At 41.8% G+C, this 13,048-nt stretch overlaps 1 protein-coding gene across 1 annotated transcript in view; it reads right to left on the reverse strand.

Moving 5' to 3' along the window:
• Positions 1-12,435, reverse strand: part of lingo3a (leucine rich repeat and Ig domain containing 3a) — a 32,639-nt gene extending 20,204 nt beyond the window's left edge. The window contains exon 1 of the mRNA XM_041040431.1: positions 12,324-12,435. The gene's annotated coding sequence lies outside the window, so the exon portion shown is untranslated. The remainder of the gene's footprint in view (positions 1-12,323) is intronic.
• Positions 12,436-13,048: the final 613 nt, after the last annotated feature.

Consider the following 13,048-nt stretch of genomic DNA (forward strand, 5'->3'; position numbering starts at 1 on the left):
GACAGGCGGGCAGACAGAAAAAGGGAACATGCAAGGATCAGATACTGCATATTACCTCTAGAGTACTTGTTAGAGATCACTGTGCCTCATCATCTCCTTGCTGATGTGCTAATTACATTTGGTGTCAGTTGGTATTGAGACTGAAATAGCATAATGTGAAAAAAAGGCATTAAAGTCCTTGACAGGCAGAAATTTGAAGCTGACTTTTTCTGTGCTGCTCCACTGTAACATGATGCTGGCTGACATTCCTGACCTCTCCTCCGCCCCTCTCATTTTCATCTGTCTTTACTGACTCTGAACTAAACTGCTCGGGCTCATCATTTCCACTGAAAAGGAAGGAATCATAATGCCGTGTTGTTATCGTGTATCATGTCAATTCGTGTGGCTAGTCTCATTAAATCCCTCCTGCATCTGAAAAGGCCTAAAAGGCATCTCTCACCTGCTCAAAACTGACATCTGCTTCAAATAAGTATTCACAATCTCTGTTTCAGTTTTCAGCCAATTTGGATAATTTCTATATGGTCCTGGTTTCACACCCAAATATCCTAATTTGAATAGTGAAAAAAAGCAAAAACAACAGACTGCTTTGAATATATTTTCAGCTCTCAGTCCTCAGGATAGACCATTAAATTTGAAGAACATGGGTCATCACCAACAGAAAAGGTGTGAGAAATAACTAGAAGTTTCTCCATTGTTGTTTCTTTTTCTGTAACTGTTTTTTTTTTTCAGAAAGTTTTTTCTGACACACGTGACTCTCAAAATAATCTTATTCTCTTACGTACTCCAGGTTAGTTTTGGTCCTTCAAAGACAAATTTTTCTCCACAGTTTATATCTGGCAACAAAATATGTAATGAAATCCACACTACCATATGCAGATAAATCTTTCTGTCCTGCCTTCCCTGCATTTTTATAATGCAACAAAAATTGTAAAGTTAAAAAAAACAGTGCATATCAAGATTTTTCCTCACAGCTCTTATCTGTCATGTCTTTGTTTCCTAAGTGCAGATAAACATCAGAATACTCTCGTCATTCATTTTTGAATCACATATCTGACATGACCAAAACAGTCTCGCACCAAAATGCAATTTCTGATAAAATAGGGCACGTCTGACATCAAAGTCTTCTGATTTTGCATCAAGGTGGAAATAGCAATATCCACAAGTGTCCCTGACCAATAATTATCCCTGTCTGACACACATGCAGCCATCATAGTGGCTGGCCTGGGATTACAGCATAATGACATGTTGATGAAATGTACTGGGCCATCCAGCTCTGTCTATGTTATGGTCTGCTGTCCATATTTCAGCTGAGCCTGTTTGTATGGCCTACTTCACTGTCCCACCCTCTAATCCTGTGCCGCTGGGAACTGCCACACTGCCCGGTCCACTTCCCATCTCTCCTCCACTCAGCTTTAATCTCGCTGCAGCCAAGACAGAGGAAGCTCTGAATTGGGGACGGCTGACAGTCGGAAACAGCCTTGGCTTAAATGTGACAAACAGAAAGCAAGTAACAAACGGAAATACTGTCCTGAAAAATCCCTTTATTTCATATATTACTTAATCCTGCAAAATACAGGCTCACTAATATACTGTTTACTTGTCTGCACATATTCGTGTGCATGGGCATGTTGTGATTCCTGCCACGCTGAGCCTAATAATGTGAGAATAGCGAGGTCTGGGATTCTAGTGTAATTATCCAAGAGTGTTAATTACAGGAAGAATTCTGAGGCAATTATAGGATCTCAAGCAACAACACTGGCACTGAATCTGCTCTCACGGCACAGAGACACAGAAAGAGTCTCACAGCACATCACATCACAGCAGCTAATTGTTGATTAATCTTCAAACATCAATATCACTGTCAGCGCTCTGCATTCACAAAAACGAATGCACAAAATCTGTGACGATAATAATTCATTTGTTAAATCACAAATTTATTTGTTCTCCATTTCTCCCCATTTGCCTATTTTTTTTTTTGTTCCGGTTAAATAATGAGGGGATGTTTGTCTGGGAAGCAGCACCTGTTTATTGCTACGAGCTGAAGCAGAAGAAGTAGTAGATCCTGTATCTGTGCCACGTCTTCTGAGAGATTAGCTAATGCAACAACAAGCTCCTTGTTAAAAGGAGGCCAAAAGTCAAGTGTTTGAAGAGAGGAAGAGGTGGCAGAAAAGAGGAGCGTGCATGAAGGTGCTGACCATGTGAAAAAATAAGGAAATACAAAGGAGCCAACAAAATAAGACAAAACAGAAAAGAGGACAAGCATGCCTCAGACAGTTCTTAGACATAAAAGAGCAGGGCACTATGCAAAATAAAATTAGAAATAGAAGCGAAAGAAGAACAGAGAGATTTTTTTTTTTTTTTAACAAATGACAGATGAAAACAGAAAGCAGAGATGTGAAATGGTTTAGGGAAGGTGATGAGGGATTATACATCCTGACAGAACCATGGAAGGAGGAGAGCCTTAGAAATGGATTTGTCTAAAGAGAGGCACTGAGGCACTTCAGAGAAACAGGCTGTAAGTGTGTGTGTGTGTGTGTGTGTGTGTGTGTGTGTGTGTGTGTGTGTGTGTGTGTGTGTGTGTGTGTGTGTGTGTGTGTGTGTGTGTGTGTGTGTCATCCTGGTGTCATCCGATGGTTGGTTGACAGCCGTACTCTCTTGTTTCACTATCATAAATCTAAACTGGAGACAGATTCCATCACAGAGTCTGTTGCTGCTGCTGTTGTCCACACTACAACACGCTACGACTAATAGGAGCGCCTAAAAGGGGCTCATGCATGCTGACAGTGAAATCGCAAATATGCATGCAAAAATTCTGCTAAATGAAAAAAAAAAGAAAGACACACTCTCAACTGTGGCTCTGCAGGGAGTTAACAGTGAACCTTGGCAATTGACACAGGTTGTCAGCTCCTGTGATGAAGGCTTACTGAGAGAAAACAGAAGGAAAGTGGAAGAAGGAGGAGCAAGAGCAGATTGAGGATGAAGAGAGGGAGGAGAGAGTGACTCAGCTGCTCTCCCTGAAGGACTCCAGGAGGAAGAGAAGGAAAAGAGGGATGAAGAGGCACCGAAGAGGAGGGGTGTTCGTGCTCCCTCTGCTCTTCACAGAGTCATCTCAATTTTTCAGACTCTAAAATAAAAGAAAAGCCAAGACAGGGGCCTCAAATAACTCTTCAGGGGGGAAATTTGCCCCAGAGCAAACAAAAAAAATGTCCATGGTGCCAGCACAGGGGATGAGCAATCAGTGTCCTTAGAGAGGATCACCATGCCATGACTTCTCACCAACCAAGTCTGAGGCGGATTACGACATCATGGCCTTTTATCTGGCATGCAAAGGGACCTCTTTATAGTCTCTAGGTACAGCTATGGGCACCGGGTAATTGGGCCCTGCCTGCGCATTAAACATAGATCTGTTCTGACATCACACAAGAACTCAGAACTAGATACACTGGGATGAAACAGCATGCTGGATAGCGTTAGAAACACACTGCACCACACCAAAAAATGAAAAAATAAAAAAATAAAAAAATAAAAGCCATGACGACCATGCAAACAGCCACAACCGCAGCTACATCCCGACGTACAAATTATTCACAGGCTCTTTTGAACCTGTTTACTCTGACATGCAGACGCTGCCTTCTCCACACTGACACAATCGAGAGATCCAGCGGTTGTGATGAGACGTTTCAACGCGAAACAAAGGCACGAGCCAGAGAGAGGGTGAAAAGAAAATTCGTTGAAATAAAGCTATTGCTGTACATTTTAAGGGACAGAGAGAAATGATAGCAGGGCTGCCTTATAAAGAGACGAGGTAGGTTCTGACAGCGTGCTATCATACAGGCCGACTGTCGTGCAAACGGGCTGATCCCTGATTCTGTGATCAATGTTTTTCTGAGAAAAAAAAAAAGTAAGATGAATAATTCATCCGTAACCAACGACAGGCTTGTGAAGAAAGAGTAAAGCAACAACCCCTTGCAACACTGTCTCGCTGCGACTCTTCTGACTCCGAAGATTAAATTGCCAACATTCCCCTGATGTCCAGAAGTGGCTTGTTCTCTTCGCCTCAAAGTCTGGTAAACAGCACAGATTAGAAAGTACACCTGTCAAACTGAGGGAAACGGTGACGGGAGGACATTAAATAGGCACAGACTTGTTTATGTACACATGCAAAAGCACAGTGGCATGCTGAGATATTCATAGCCACAGAGATCCGCAGATTGTGATCTATACTGACAAACATAACCCTTTACTTCTCAGAAGCGGCATGCAGTCCGCCTCCACGTATAAAAATGGACTGAGCACATGCAGTGTTCCAGCTATTTTACCAGCAGAGTATAGACTCTATACTGCCCCAAACAACAGAAGAGAAACTTGCGAGTTTGCGAGTTGTGAGTCAGTTCAAAGCACAGATCCTCAGCAGACTAGTTCTGATCAAACACTTCTGACAGGCAAACCGAATCCGTATGTTCCCAAAGAGAGGAAGACGAGAGGAGGAAGGCGAGGGAGGAAGAGGAACCACAGTCTGTTAAGCACAACCTCAGCACACCCATCTGTCGTGGTTACACATGGACACATACAGCTGCAGATTTACTAGTTCAAATGATGCAGAAACAAAACAAGAGAGAGATTTTCTTCCAGGCTTTGAGATCCTTTTCAAGTGACAGGCTGCAAATACAACCCCCACCCCCACCCCCACCCCACCCCAACAACAACAAAACAAAAATCCCCCCATGCCTTTTAGTTCTGCACAATAAAACCAAATGTATGCCATTACATTTCCTTTGTTAGCTTGTCATCACATCATTCACACACTCTCTTCAGCCTCTGTTAAAACTGGGGCGTTATCATTAAGGCATGGCATGTATTGTGACTATTACCAACATCATTTCTAATTTTAATCAGTATCCAAAGCTGCCATAAACAATATGTATTTACAAATTCTATAAAGTGAAAACACTGTTGATTCTTATCAAACTAAAAGGTCACTTGAAAACAGCAACCCATCTCAAATTAATATCTCCATAATGAAGTAATGAGATACTCTTTTTTTTTTTTTTTTGTCAGCTGGCAGATGGTCTCAACACCTTCAAGCTACAAGCTCAAAAGCACTAATGAACACAGTGAGTACAACAGGACATTTCTGACATTACTGTGACCCCCACGTCATTAAGACCTATATTTAGGAGGAATAAAAATGTAATCCCTCTGGTGATCAAATCTCAAACAATAATGCAAATGTCTCTTGCATTTAGGTAGCAGCAGTTTGCAAGTAGTAGTTAGTGGTGTGGAAAATAGAGAATGTGTTGCAGTGAAGAAAATGCTCGTGTGCAACAGCAGCCTGGACACATGTGACTAATACCAGAAAAGATGTAGATAACAGTCTTACATACATAGCCATCATAGAATCACCCTTGCAAATGGTAATGTGGAATTAAATTTAAAAAAATATCACTTCAGGAAGAGATGTACTGTGTGCAAAAGTACTAACCTTTTTATCCCGGGTGTTTTGGAGCTTATCCGTGTATTTTGCCAACCTGAACAGCAGAATTCATTCACACCTTGCACACTTTGATCTGCTTCATTTTACTTTTGAAACATAACCAGGCTAGCTGTTTCCCCCTGTCTCCAGTCCTTGTGCTAAGCTATGCTATCCGACTGCTGGATGTAGCTTCATATATGACATGAGAGTGGTATCAATTTTCTACTCCAGAAATCAAATAACCAAAATGTCAAACTGCTCAATTAAATAGTGAAGATCAGTGACTTGGAATCACCCATGGAGAGGATCTCCCACTTCATGTCTCTCTTTTTCCAAGAAGCAAACCAAACCAAGCACAAGTGCAGGTTTGGAAAATAAAAAACCAAGGAAGCAACACATTAAACAACAAGCAAAGACGGCAAATCAAACAAAGAAAAACAGAGAGAACAGCCTCACTGAGCAGCTCAATCTCATACCTCTGTTCTACTGATCTCTGCTTCAGGAAAATGATTTGATCTACTGATTATCTGATTATGTTCAATGGCTAAAAAGAAGATAAAAGCCAGCTTTAGTTCTGACAGTGTGATCTACAGAGCGGAGAGGAGCATTTGGGGGTTACGGACTGATATGAAGACGCAAAGAGGTGTGAATCTTTAATCTTCATTCATAGCGACGGCTCACTGGGATTTTTAAAACAGGTTCAGTGGGTTCAAAGACCAATTTCTTAATGAGCAGAGGGAGAGTGAGACAATGCTTGAGAGAGCTTCATAAACAGAAACACAGACGTAGATCTGGTGTGCAGGAATATTTATTTTTGCACAACTAATCACATTAATCTTGATCTAAATGCATCATCATCACCCTGCAAACGGCCGACTGAATGGTTCAGAGCTCAGGCGAGTTGGACACACTGTTGACGACAGGACCCATTTGAAGAATGATTAATTAATCCACTGCTTAATACCCTTGCACAGCGTTAAGTGTGCCTGATCACAATACGTAAAGATCTCATTAGAGCTGAAGTCATTAGTTGGTTCAGGACTGTGGGGAGATTGTGACAAAAAAAAAAAAACTACTTTTGATCGGCAAGCACTTAAAAATCAACAAAAAGAGGCTGGGGACGTGATGAGTGTGTGCGTGTGTGTGTGTGTGTGTTACACCTCAATCCCTGGAATCAGCCTTACAACATAAACACACTGCATACAACGTGTTAATCTAATCTTGCTCATAACTACATAATTGAAGAGAGCCGATTAAAGAGCGATCTCATGTGCAAGGCCCATGGAGAGATGGTATGAAAGATGTAACTCGAGTCAGCCCACAGGACACAGGCGGTTCAACACGGCGGTTCAAAACACAGTAATCCATGTTTGCACAGGTTGGCTGCTACAGACGTGGTTAATAGAAGACCCAAGTGATATTTTATCTAGTGAAGAATCATTTAGAGAAAATACTTTGGCAATGAACTGTATTTTTGGAAAAATGTAAATGTAGTTAATGGTGTTAATAGTTACGGGTGAAATAGATAAAAGACTTTTTTCTTAACAAATTGTGTTCAGAGAGCTCTGAGCGTCTTAATAGCACGGCGTCTCTCGCAGACTGGATGCTTTTTCATTTTAAGAAGCAAAACATTTCTCAAAGCTGTCTGGAGAAGGAGACGAGACACTCTACTCTCTCTTCAGACAAACACTTTAAGATTTTACTGCGAGAATGAAAACAACCTGGTGCCCTTCAGCGCTCAATGTTTTTATACTATTTAATGGAGAGGAAAGGATATATCTGCTTAAATATGGATTATGTGGATTTGCTGATGCAGCCACAATGCTTCGACTGAAGACAGTTTTGTTACGGATCAAATGTTCTTGTTGTGGTATCGGTTTATGTGATGGTGAAGATAATTCTGGACGCAGCTAGAATCATCAGGTCTCAGGGCTGCATGTAATGGATATACTGCAGTATAATACACGCCCGATGCCCTGATTATCTGCCTCCTCTAGTTTATCTCATGATCACTACTAGCAATGCAACTGTGTGAACCCTGTCTGTGTCTCAGGCTGAAGAGGACAGTTAGGGACAAAGCAGAATGAGCAGTACTGACATTGCAGGAACTTTCCCAGTAGGTTTAATGAGTCTGTTGAACCAAGGTGAAAAGCTTTTTACAGCACAGTACTTAGGTTCCTTTTATTAATTCAACATTTGCTCTATGAATATTTAAATTACCATGTCAAATGGTGATGACCCAAATTAGGCATTTAAACTGATTAGATCAAAAACAAACACCAAGTATTCATTTTATAAATCACACAGGAAAAGCAGCAAAGCAAATCTCAGCACCTGTTACCTGAGTTACTGCACACATTATATTTTGGTTTACTCTGATAAAGTGTACTTCACTCACTTATGTTGTGTGTTTAAGCTGTACAATACTGTCATAGATAATGTATTTTTTCATGAATAATTTCATATTATTTTATTATTAATACTTTATTACAACTTTAATTATTACTATTATTATTTAAGTGAACCACTTAAGTAGTTATTCATGTCAGCTTGTCTCAGAGTAATTTTAGTTCCTACCTTCTGTTGTCTGGGAATAGTCGTGAGTTTAACAATCGAGTATAACGTGTGACGATAGAAAGCACAGACGGGAGCTTTGAATTCTCCAGCAATTTTAGCCACGATGGTTGATCTATACTGGAGAATATTGTTTTATGGCCGGCCAGTCGTAGCACTTCACACTGCCAGCAGCAATAGAAATACATAAAATGAAATGAGCCGAAGAGACCGACACGTATATAAACTCCCCAAACACCCCACACTCCATCCCATCGCACAACTCAATGCTGGAGAGACTTTGCTCTGTTACGCTCAAAAACACATGGCTTTGGATATCAGCTCGCTTTAACCGAAGGTTTGAAATGTTTATCTTTCAGCTGGCTTAAGCTAAAATGAACATAAACAGGACTGTCTCTGGTGTCTTACACGGTTAAGTCTGAAGATCACTTCAGTGTGGTGTGAAGGATCTAAAGTTTAGAGTTAAATGCCAACACCTGCTGAAAAGCAGTGGTAATGGGCCAACAAAATGATTCCATGCAAAAAGAACTTACTGCAGTGAAGTCTCTGAACTCCTCTTAAGTGTATAAGCATTGCCTACCTACACTCATGAGATTCCTCGGCCCCCCTTTTAATATGTAATGCCACAGCCATCTCATCACACATTCTTTCATCCAGAGACCTTGGAAAATATAAAATATGCAGCATCCGAAGAGCAAAAACCCTTTTTCTCACCCCATTGCATCCTCTCTGTATCTCATCTGTGCCGTGGTTGCAGTCCTCCTGAGCCAGTCCAATGAAGTCACACAGGCACTATCATAAGCTTAAAAGAACCAGCGTTGTTAAAGTAAAGAGTGGATTGGGGAAAAGCTTTCAGACACGCAAAAACAAGGTAGAGAACTGTACGACAGCAATTGAGGTTCACCTAAATGGTCCCAGCTTGGATAAGCACTACGGTATTATAAATAGGTTCGGAAAAAAAAATGTAATCTAATATAGTTTTAAATTACAAATGGATATATTTTCTGAGTGGACAGTAACATAAATTGCATCATCTTCAAACAGCAAAAGCACTTTCACTGAAGATAAATTGACTCCTCAACATCAGAGCACTTTTATTACTCTGCTGCATTGTAGTGGGTTGACGTATTGCTTTGGCTTTGATCCTGTTAAAAATAAATAAATAACAATAGTTACTAGTGGTTCCATTAGAGTCATCCAAAGAAATGGCACTACAGTGACGAAGTGCAGTATGCGATGCTTCATTACTGCACTGCCTTACTAATTTGTCAAGAACGCCTAAGCCTATTTTTCAGAGGTCAATAGCACAACTCTTATTAGGCACTGATTAATCCCTTGTGAAATATACCAGCGCCTTCACTGGGTAACACTGAATGTGTTTTAGAGATATAAAAATAGTAATTTGAATAAAAAATATATCCACACACTGACTCAGAAGTAACACACTTGTGAAAACTGGTTAGAAATTGAGATTAGATAATGAAAAGATGCTGATGTTACTTAAAAATAAGGCATAAATGAGAGATAGTTGGCTAAAAAGTGGTCTAATGGATAAACAGTGGAAATAGTTAACTAACGTTAAAAATAATGGATAAATAATGGAAATAGGTAGTTCAGTAATGCTGCTTAGTAAATGGTAAACTTTTGAAATGGGGAGCTAAAGATAACTGATAAAACATTTAAAAAGAAGTTAACTAAAAGTGGGCTAATGGAGAAACAGATGAAATTGTTAGCTAGCAGCTAGATAAATTGTTGAAATAACTAAAGGCAGTAGCCTGAAGTAATAAATAAATAACTGACATTAGCTAAAAGTAATGAATAAATTGTCAAAAAAGCTACAAGTATGATAAATAATAAATATCTAAAAGAGGGCTAATGAACAAACAGTTGAAATAGTTAAAAGTTGAACAGTTCAGATACTTAGCTTAAGGTAATAAATAGTTGCAGTAGCTGATAAATGGCTGAAACTAGTTTAAAGTAATGAATCGACCTAAATGCTGACAGTGTGTAAAAAAAAATCGTAGCATCCACTATTATATTTTTCCTTATGTCATTTCTTAGTTCAATAAAAATCTACTTTAAAATCAGTTCAAATGAACATTCACATTCGATGGTGTCAATGAAGAAGTGCTTGAGTTTATCTGATAGGGCTGTGGCCCGCCTGACAAAAAAGGTTACAAACCCAAGGTAATGGGGTCAGCGAAGCTCTGTCGTCACGACAAATGTAAAATAAAGCAATCATGTTTGGAAATAAAAGACTTGTAAACCCCAGATGCTCTCTAAGCTCTGCATTAAGGTCATGGCCCCGTCTGAACGTCTATAATGGCATTACAGTAGTCAGGGAGTGGGAGGACGGCCAGCACACGCAGGCCCGTGATCATTCCAGCTGGACATCTTAACCGTGACAGCTGACATGTCAGCGTGCCTGCAGGTATCTGACAGCCACTCACAGGGGCACTCTCTCCTTTTCCTCCCACATTCGCCCGCCACTTTATCCCTCCTTCCTTTTCCTCCGCGCTCCACACTGCCCTCTCTGTAAGAGCAGCAATGCCCTCATCTTGCTGACGGCGGATGCATCTTTGCTTTACTGCCCTCATAAATACTCCAGAGTTGAAAACAATGAGGCTGGGCATTGGCAGCGTTAAGCTGAGGTAATGTCACTATTGAGCACGGCTGACAGGTTTATGTGCAACAAAAAGGATCAGAATGAGAAGGGAAGTGTAGGTGCAGTAATGGACAAGGCTAACAGGCCTGACTCAACAATGCACTCTGAGGGGCACATGGAACTGTCAGCAGACATTTCATTACTGACACATAAATCTGTCAAACAGGGGGGCTAAGTGGTACCTTGGGTACCATTAAGTGCTGTTGTATAATTGTGTTCACTTGAATGCTGGTTTTCTCCTCTTGATTTTTAGACAGTAGCTGTGGTTCTCTGTAAGCAGATGGGAGTCTGTGGGACCGCAATGACATATGGTGTAAGACCAGAAATATATAATGCAATGCTATATATAAATTTGATTAGATGGTAGTTGGACTGCACAAATTTATCAAGCACACTTCAACAGAACAGGGACTGAACGATTAATCCCACGACTGATCGACAACTTGCTTCATCTCCACTAAGTCCTGTCCCTATGAGGTTTGCACAGCGTCTTACTGGAATTTTGGGCACCTATTCTACCAACACACAAGTGGGCAACACCGTGATGTTGATGGTGGTAAAATGTTGGGGGTTTTATCAGTAGCTTAGGGGTGTAAGGGGACAACAAGTCCCAGTCATGCCCCATCTCTAACTCCCCTAAGTTTGGAGTCAAGGCTTTATTAAAGTCACAAAATGCCCCCAAAATTCTTCAAGAACAAGAAAAACCCATGAAGACTGTGGTCATAATCTCATGCAAATGCATTGCAATTTTCCAGTTGTCTTACAGAAAAACAGATGTGTAATTGTAATTAGAATTTGCAGTTTGCTACATGTTTTTTTAAAATGTATGAAACGTATTCAAAAACTGCCGGGACAGTAGTGGACCAGACACTCTGAGGAACAGATTAACTCTATAAAGACCTTGGATCTTAGAGAAAAACATCTAATTTTCAGAACTGCACCAAGAACTGAATAGAGCCACAATAAAGGCAGGAAGAGAGCTGGGAGAGGGCTGAGCAAACACAGGCAGAGGCTTAGATGTGTCACGCCGACGACAGGCACCGAGCCTCTCACACTGAGATGACTGCAGGGATCGATCAAAGGCTGCCTTCCTCTTTCTACCCCACATTTAGATCATTAAAACCTAATTGAGAACTGGTAACCAAAGACACACACATACACATGTACACACACACACACACACAGAGCAGCTGTGCTTGCATGGATACACAAGCACACCATTTCAAGGGTGACAATAGAAAAGAACAGCCAGCGTGTGATAATGAGACCTGATGTCTATCTGAGTTAGAATGCAAATCGATCAGCCGGGACTGCACCACAGCAGTGTGAGAAGAGGCTAAACCAGTGCCACGGTGATCACAGGTGAATCTCGCGCTCATCAGGTCATCTGTTTGGGTGAGAGTTGACCACAGCAAACTGGATGAAAAGGAAGAAGGAGCAGACTGTGGCAGAAGCAAAGGAGAAGGACAAAAAGAGAAAAACCCCATGTGCATAATCTCTCTCTGCAGTAATCAGTCACGGAGAGGTGTGCAAAAGTGTCAGAAGCAGATCAAATTGACCACCAGATGAGTGTGTGCGTGTGTGCAGGGAAAATATGGGAAGTTAGCTCACCCAGGACTAGAACTCGCACAGCGCTCCTTCCACATCTGCAAGCCTGGAGGTGCTCTGATCACTGCTGGCCGTCTGCTCTGGCTGGATCTGTGCAGGATAATTTCGCTCCTCCAGCCTCTCCAGACTCTGAGCTTCCTCCTCCTCCTCCTCCTCTTCTTCTTCCTCTGCCTCCTCCTCCTCCTCCAGCAGCGAAGACAGCGGCAACAGCAGCTGGACTGGGCTGCATTCACTCACCTTCCCTCCTCTGTGTCTCTTCTCTCCCCAGCACTGCTGCTGTATTATCGAAGTCCCCGGCTCTCCCCTCTCGCCTCCTTTGTGGAACGAAGGAAACAGGAGCTCCTCTCCCAGCGGGCTCCCAGCGTTGTGTCTCTGAGAAGCGGTGAGGGCTGCCACCGGCAGCGGCAGGCAGCTCGAACTGATGGTGCTCTCGTTATTGGATTGCATGTGTGAGTGTCCTGGCATTTGTGTGTGTGGGATGTAGAGCGTAGTGTGTTTCGGCGTGTATTTGTGTGTGTGTGTCTGTTTGAAAGAGGACCCGGCTGCTGCTCACTGGGGCTCATCTGCGCTGTTGCCGCTCTCTCTCTTTCTCTCTCTCTCTCTCTCTCTCTCTCTCTCTCTCTCTCTCTCTCTCTCTCGTACTCGGGCTGTTTTGCGCTGCATTGAAGTCCTGTGGGAGAAAACGGGAGACGAGCTCTCTGCTGCTCACTTTAGCTTTCAGGTGGTGG

Source organism: Toxotes jaculatrix, chromosome 6, assembly GCF_017976425.1.
Source record: "Toxotes jaculatrix isolate fToxJac2 chromosome 6, fToxJac2.pri, whole genome shotgun sequence".
Lineage (NCBI taxonomy): Eukaryota > Metazoa > Chordata > Actinopteri > Toxotidae > Toxotes > Toxotes jaculatrix.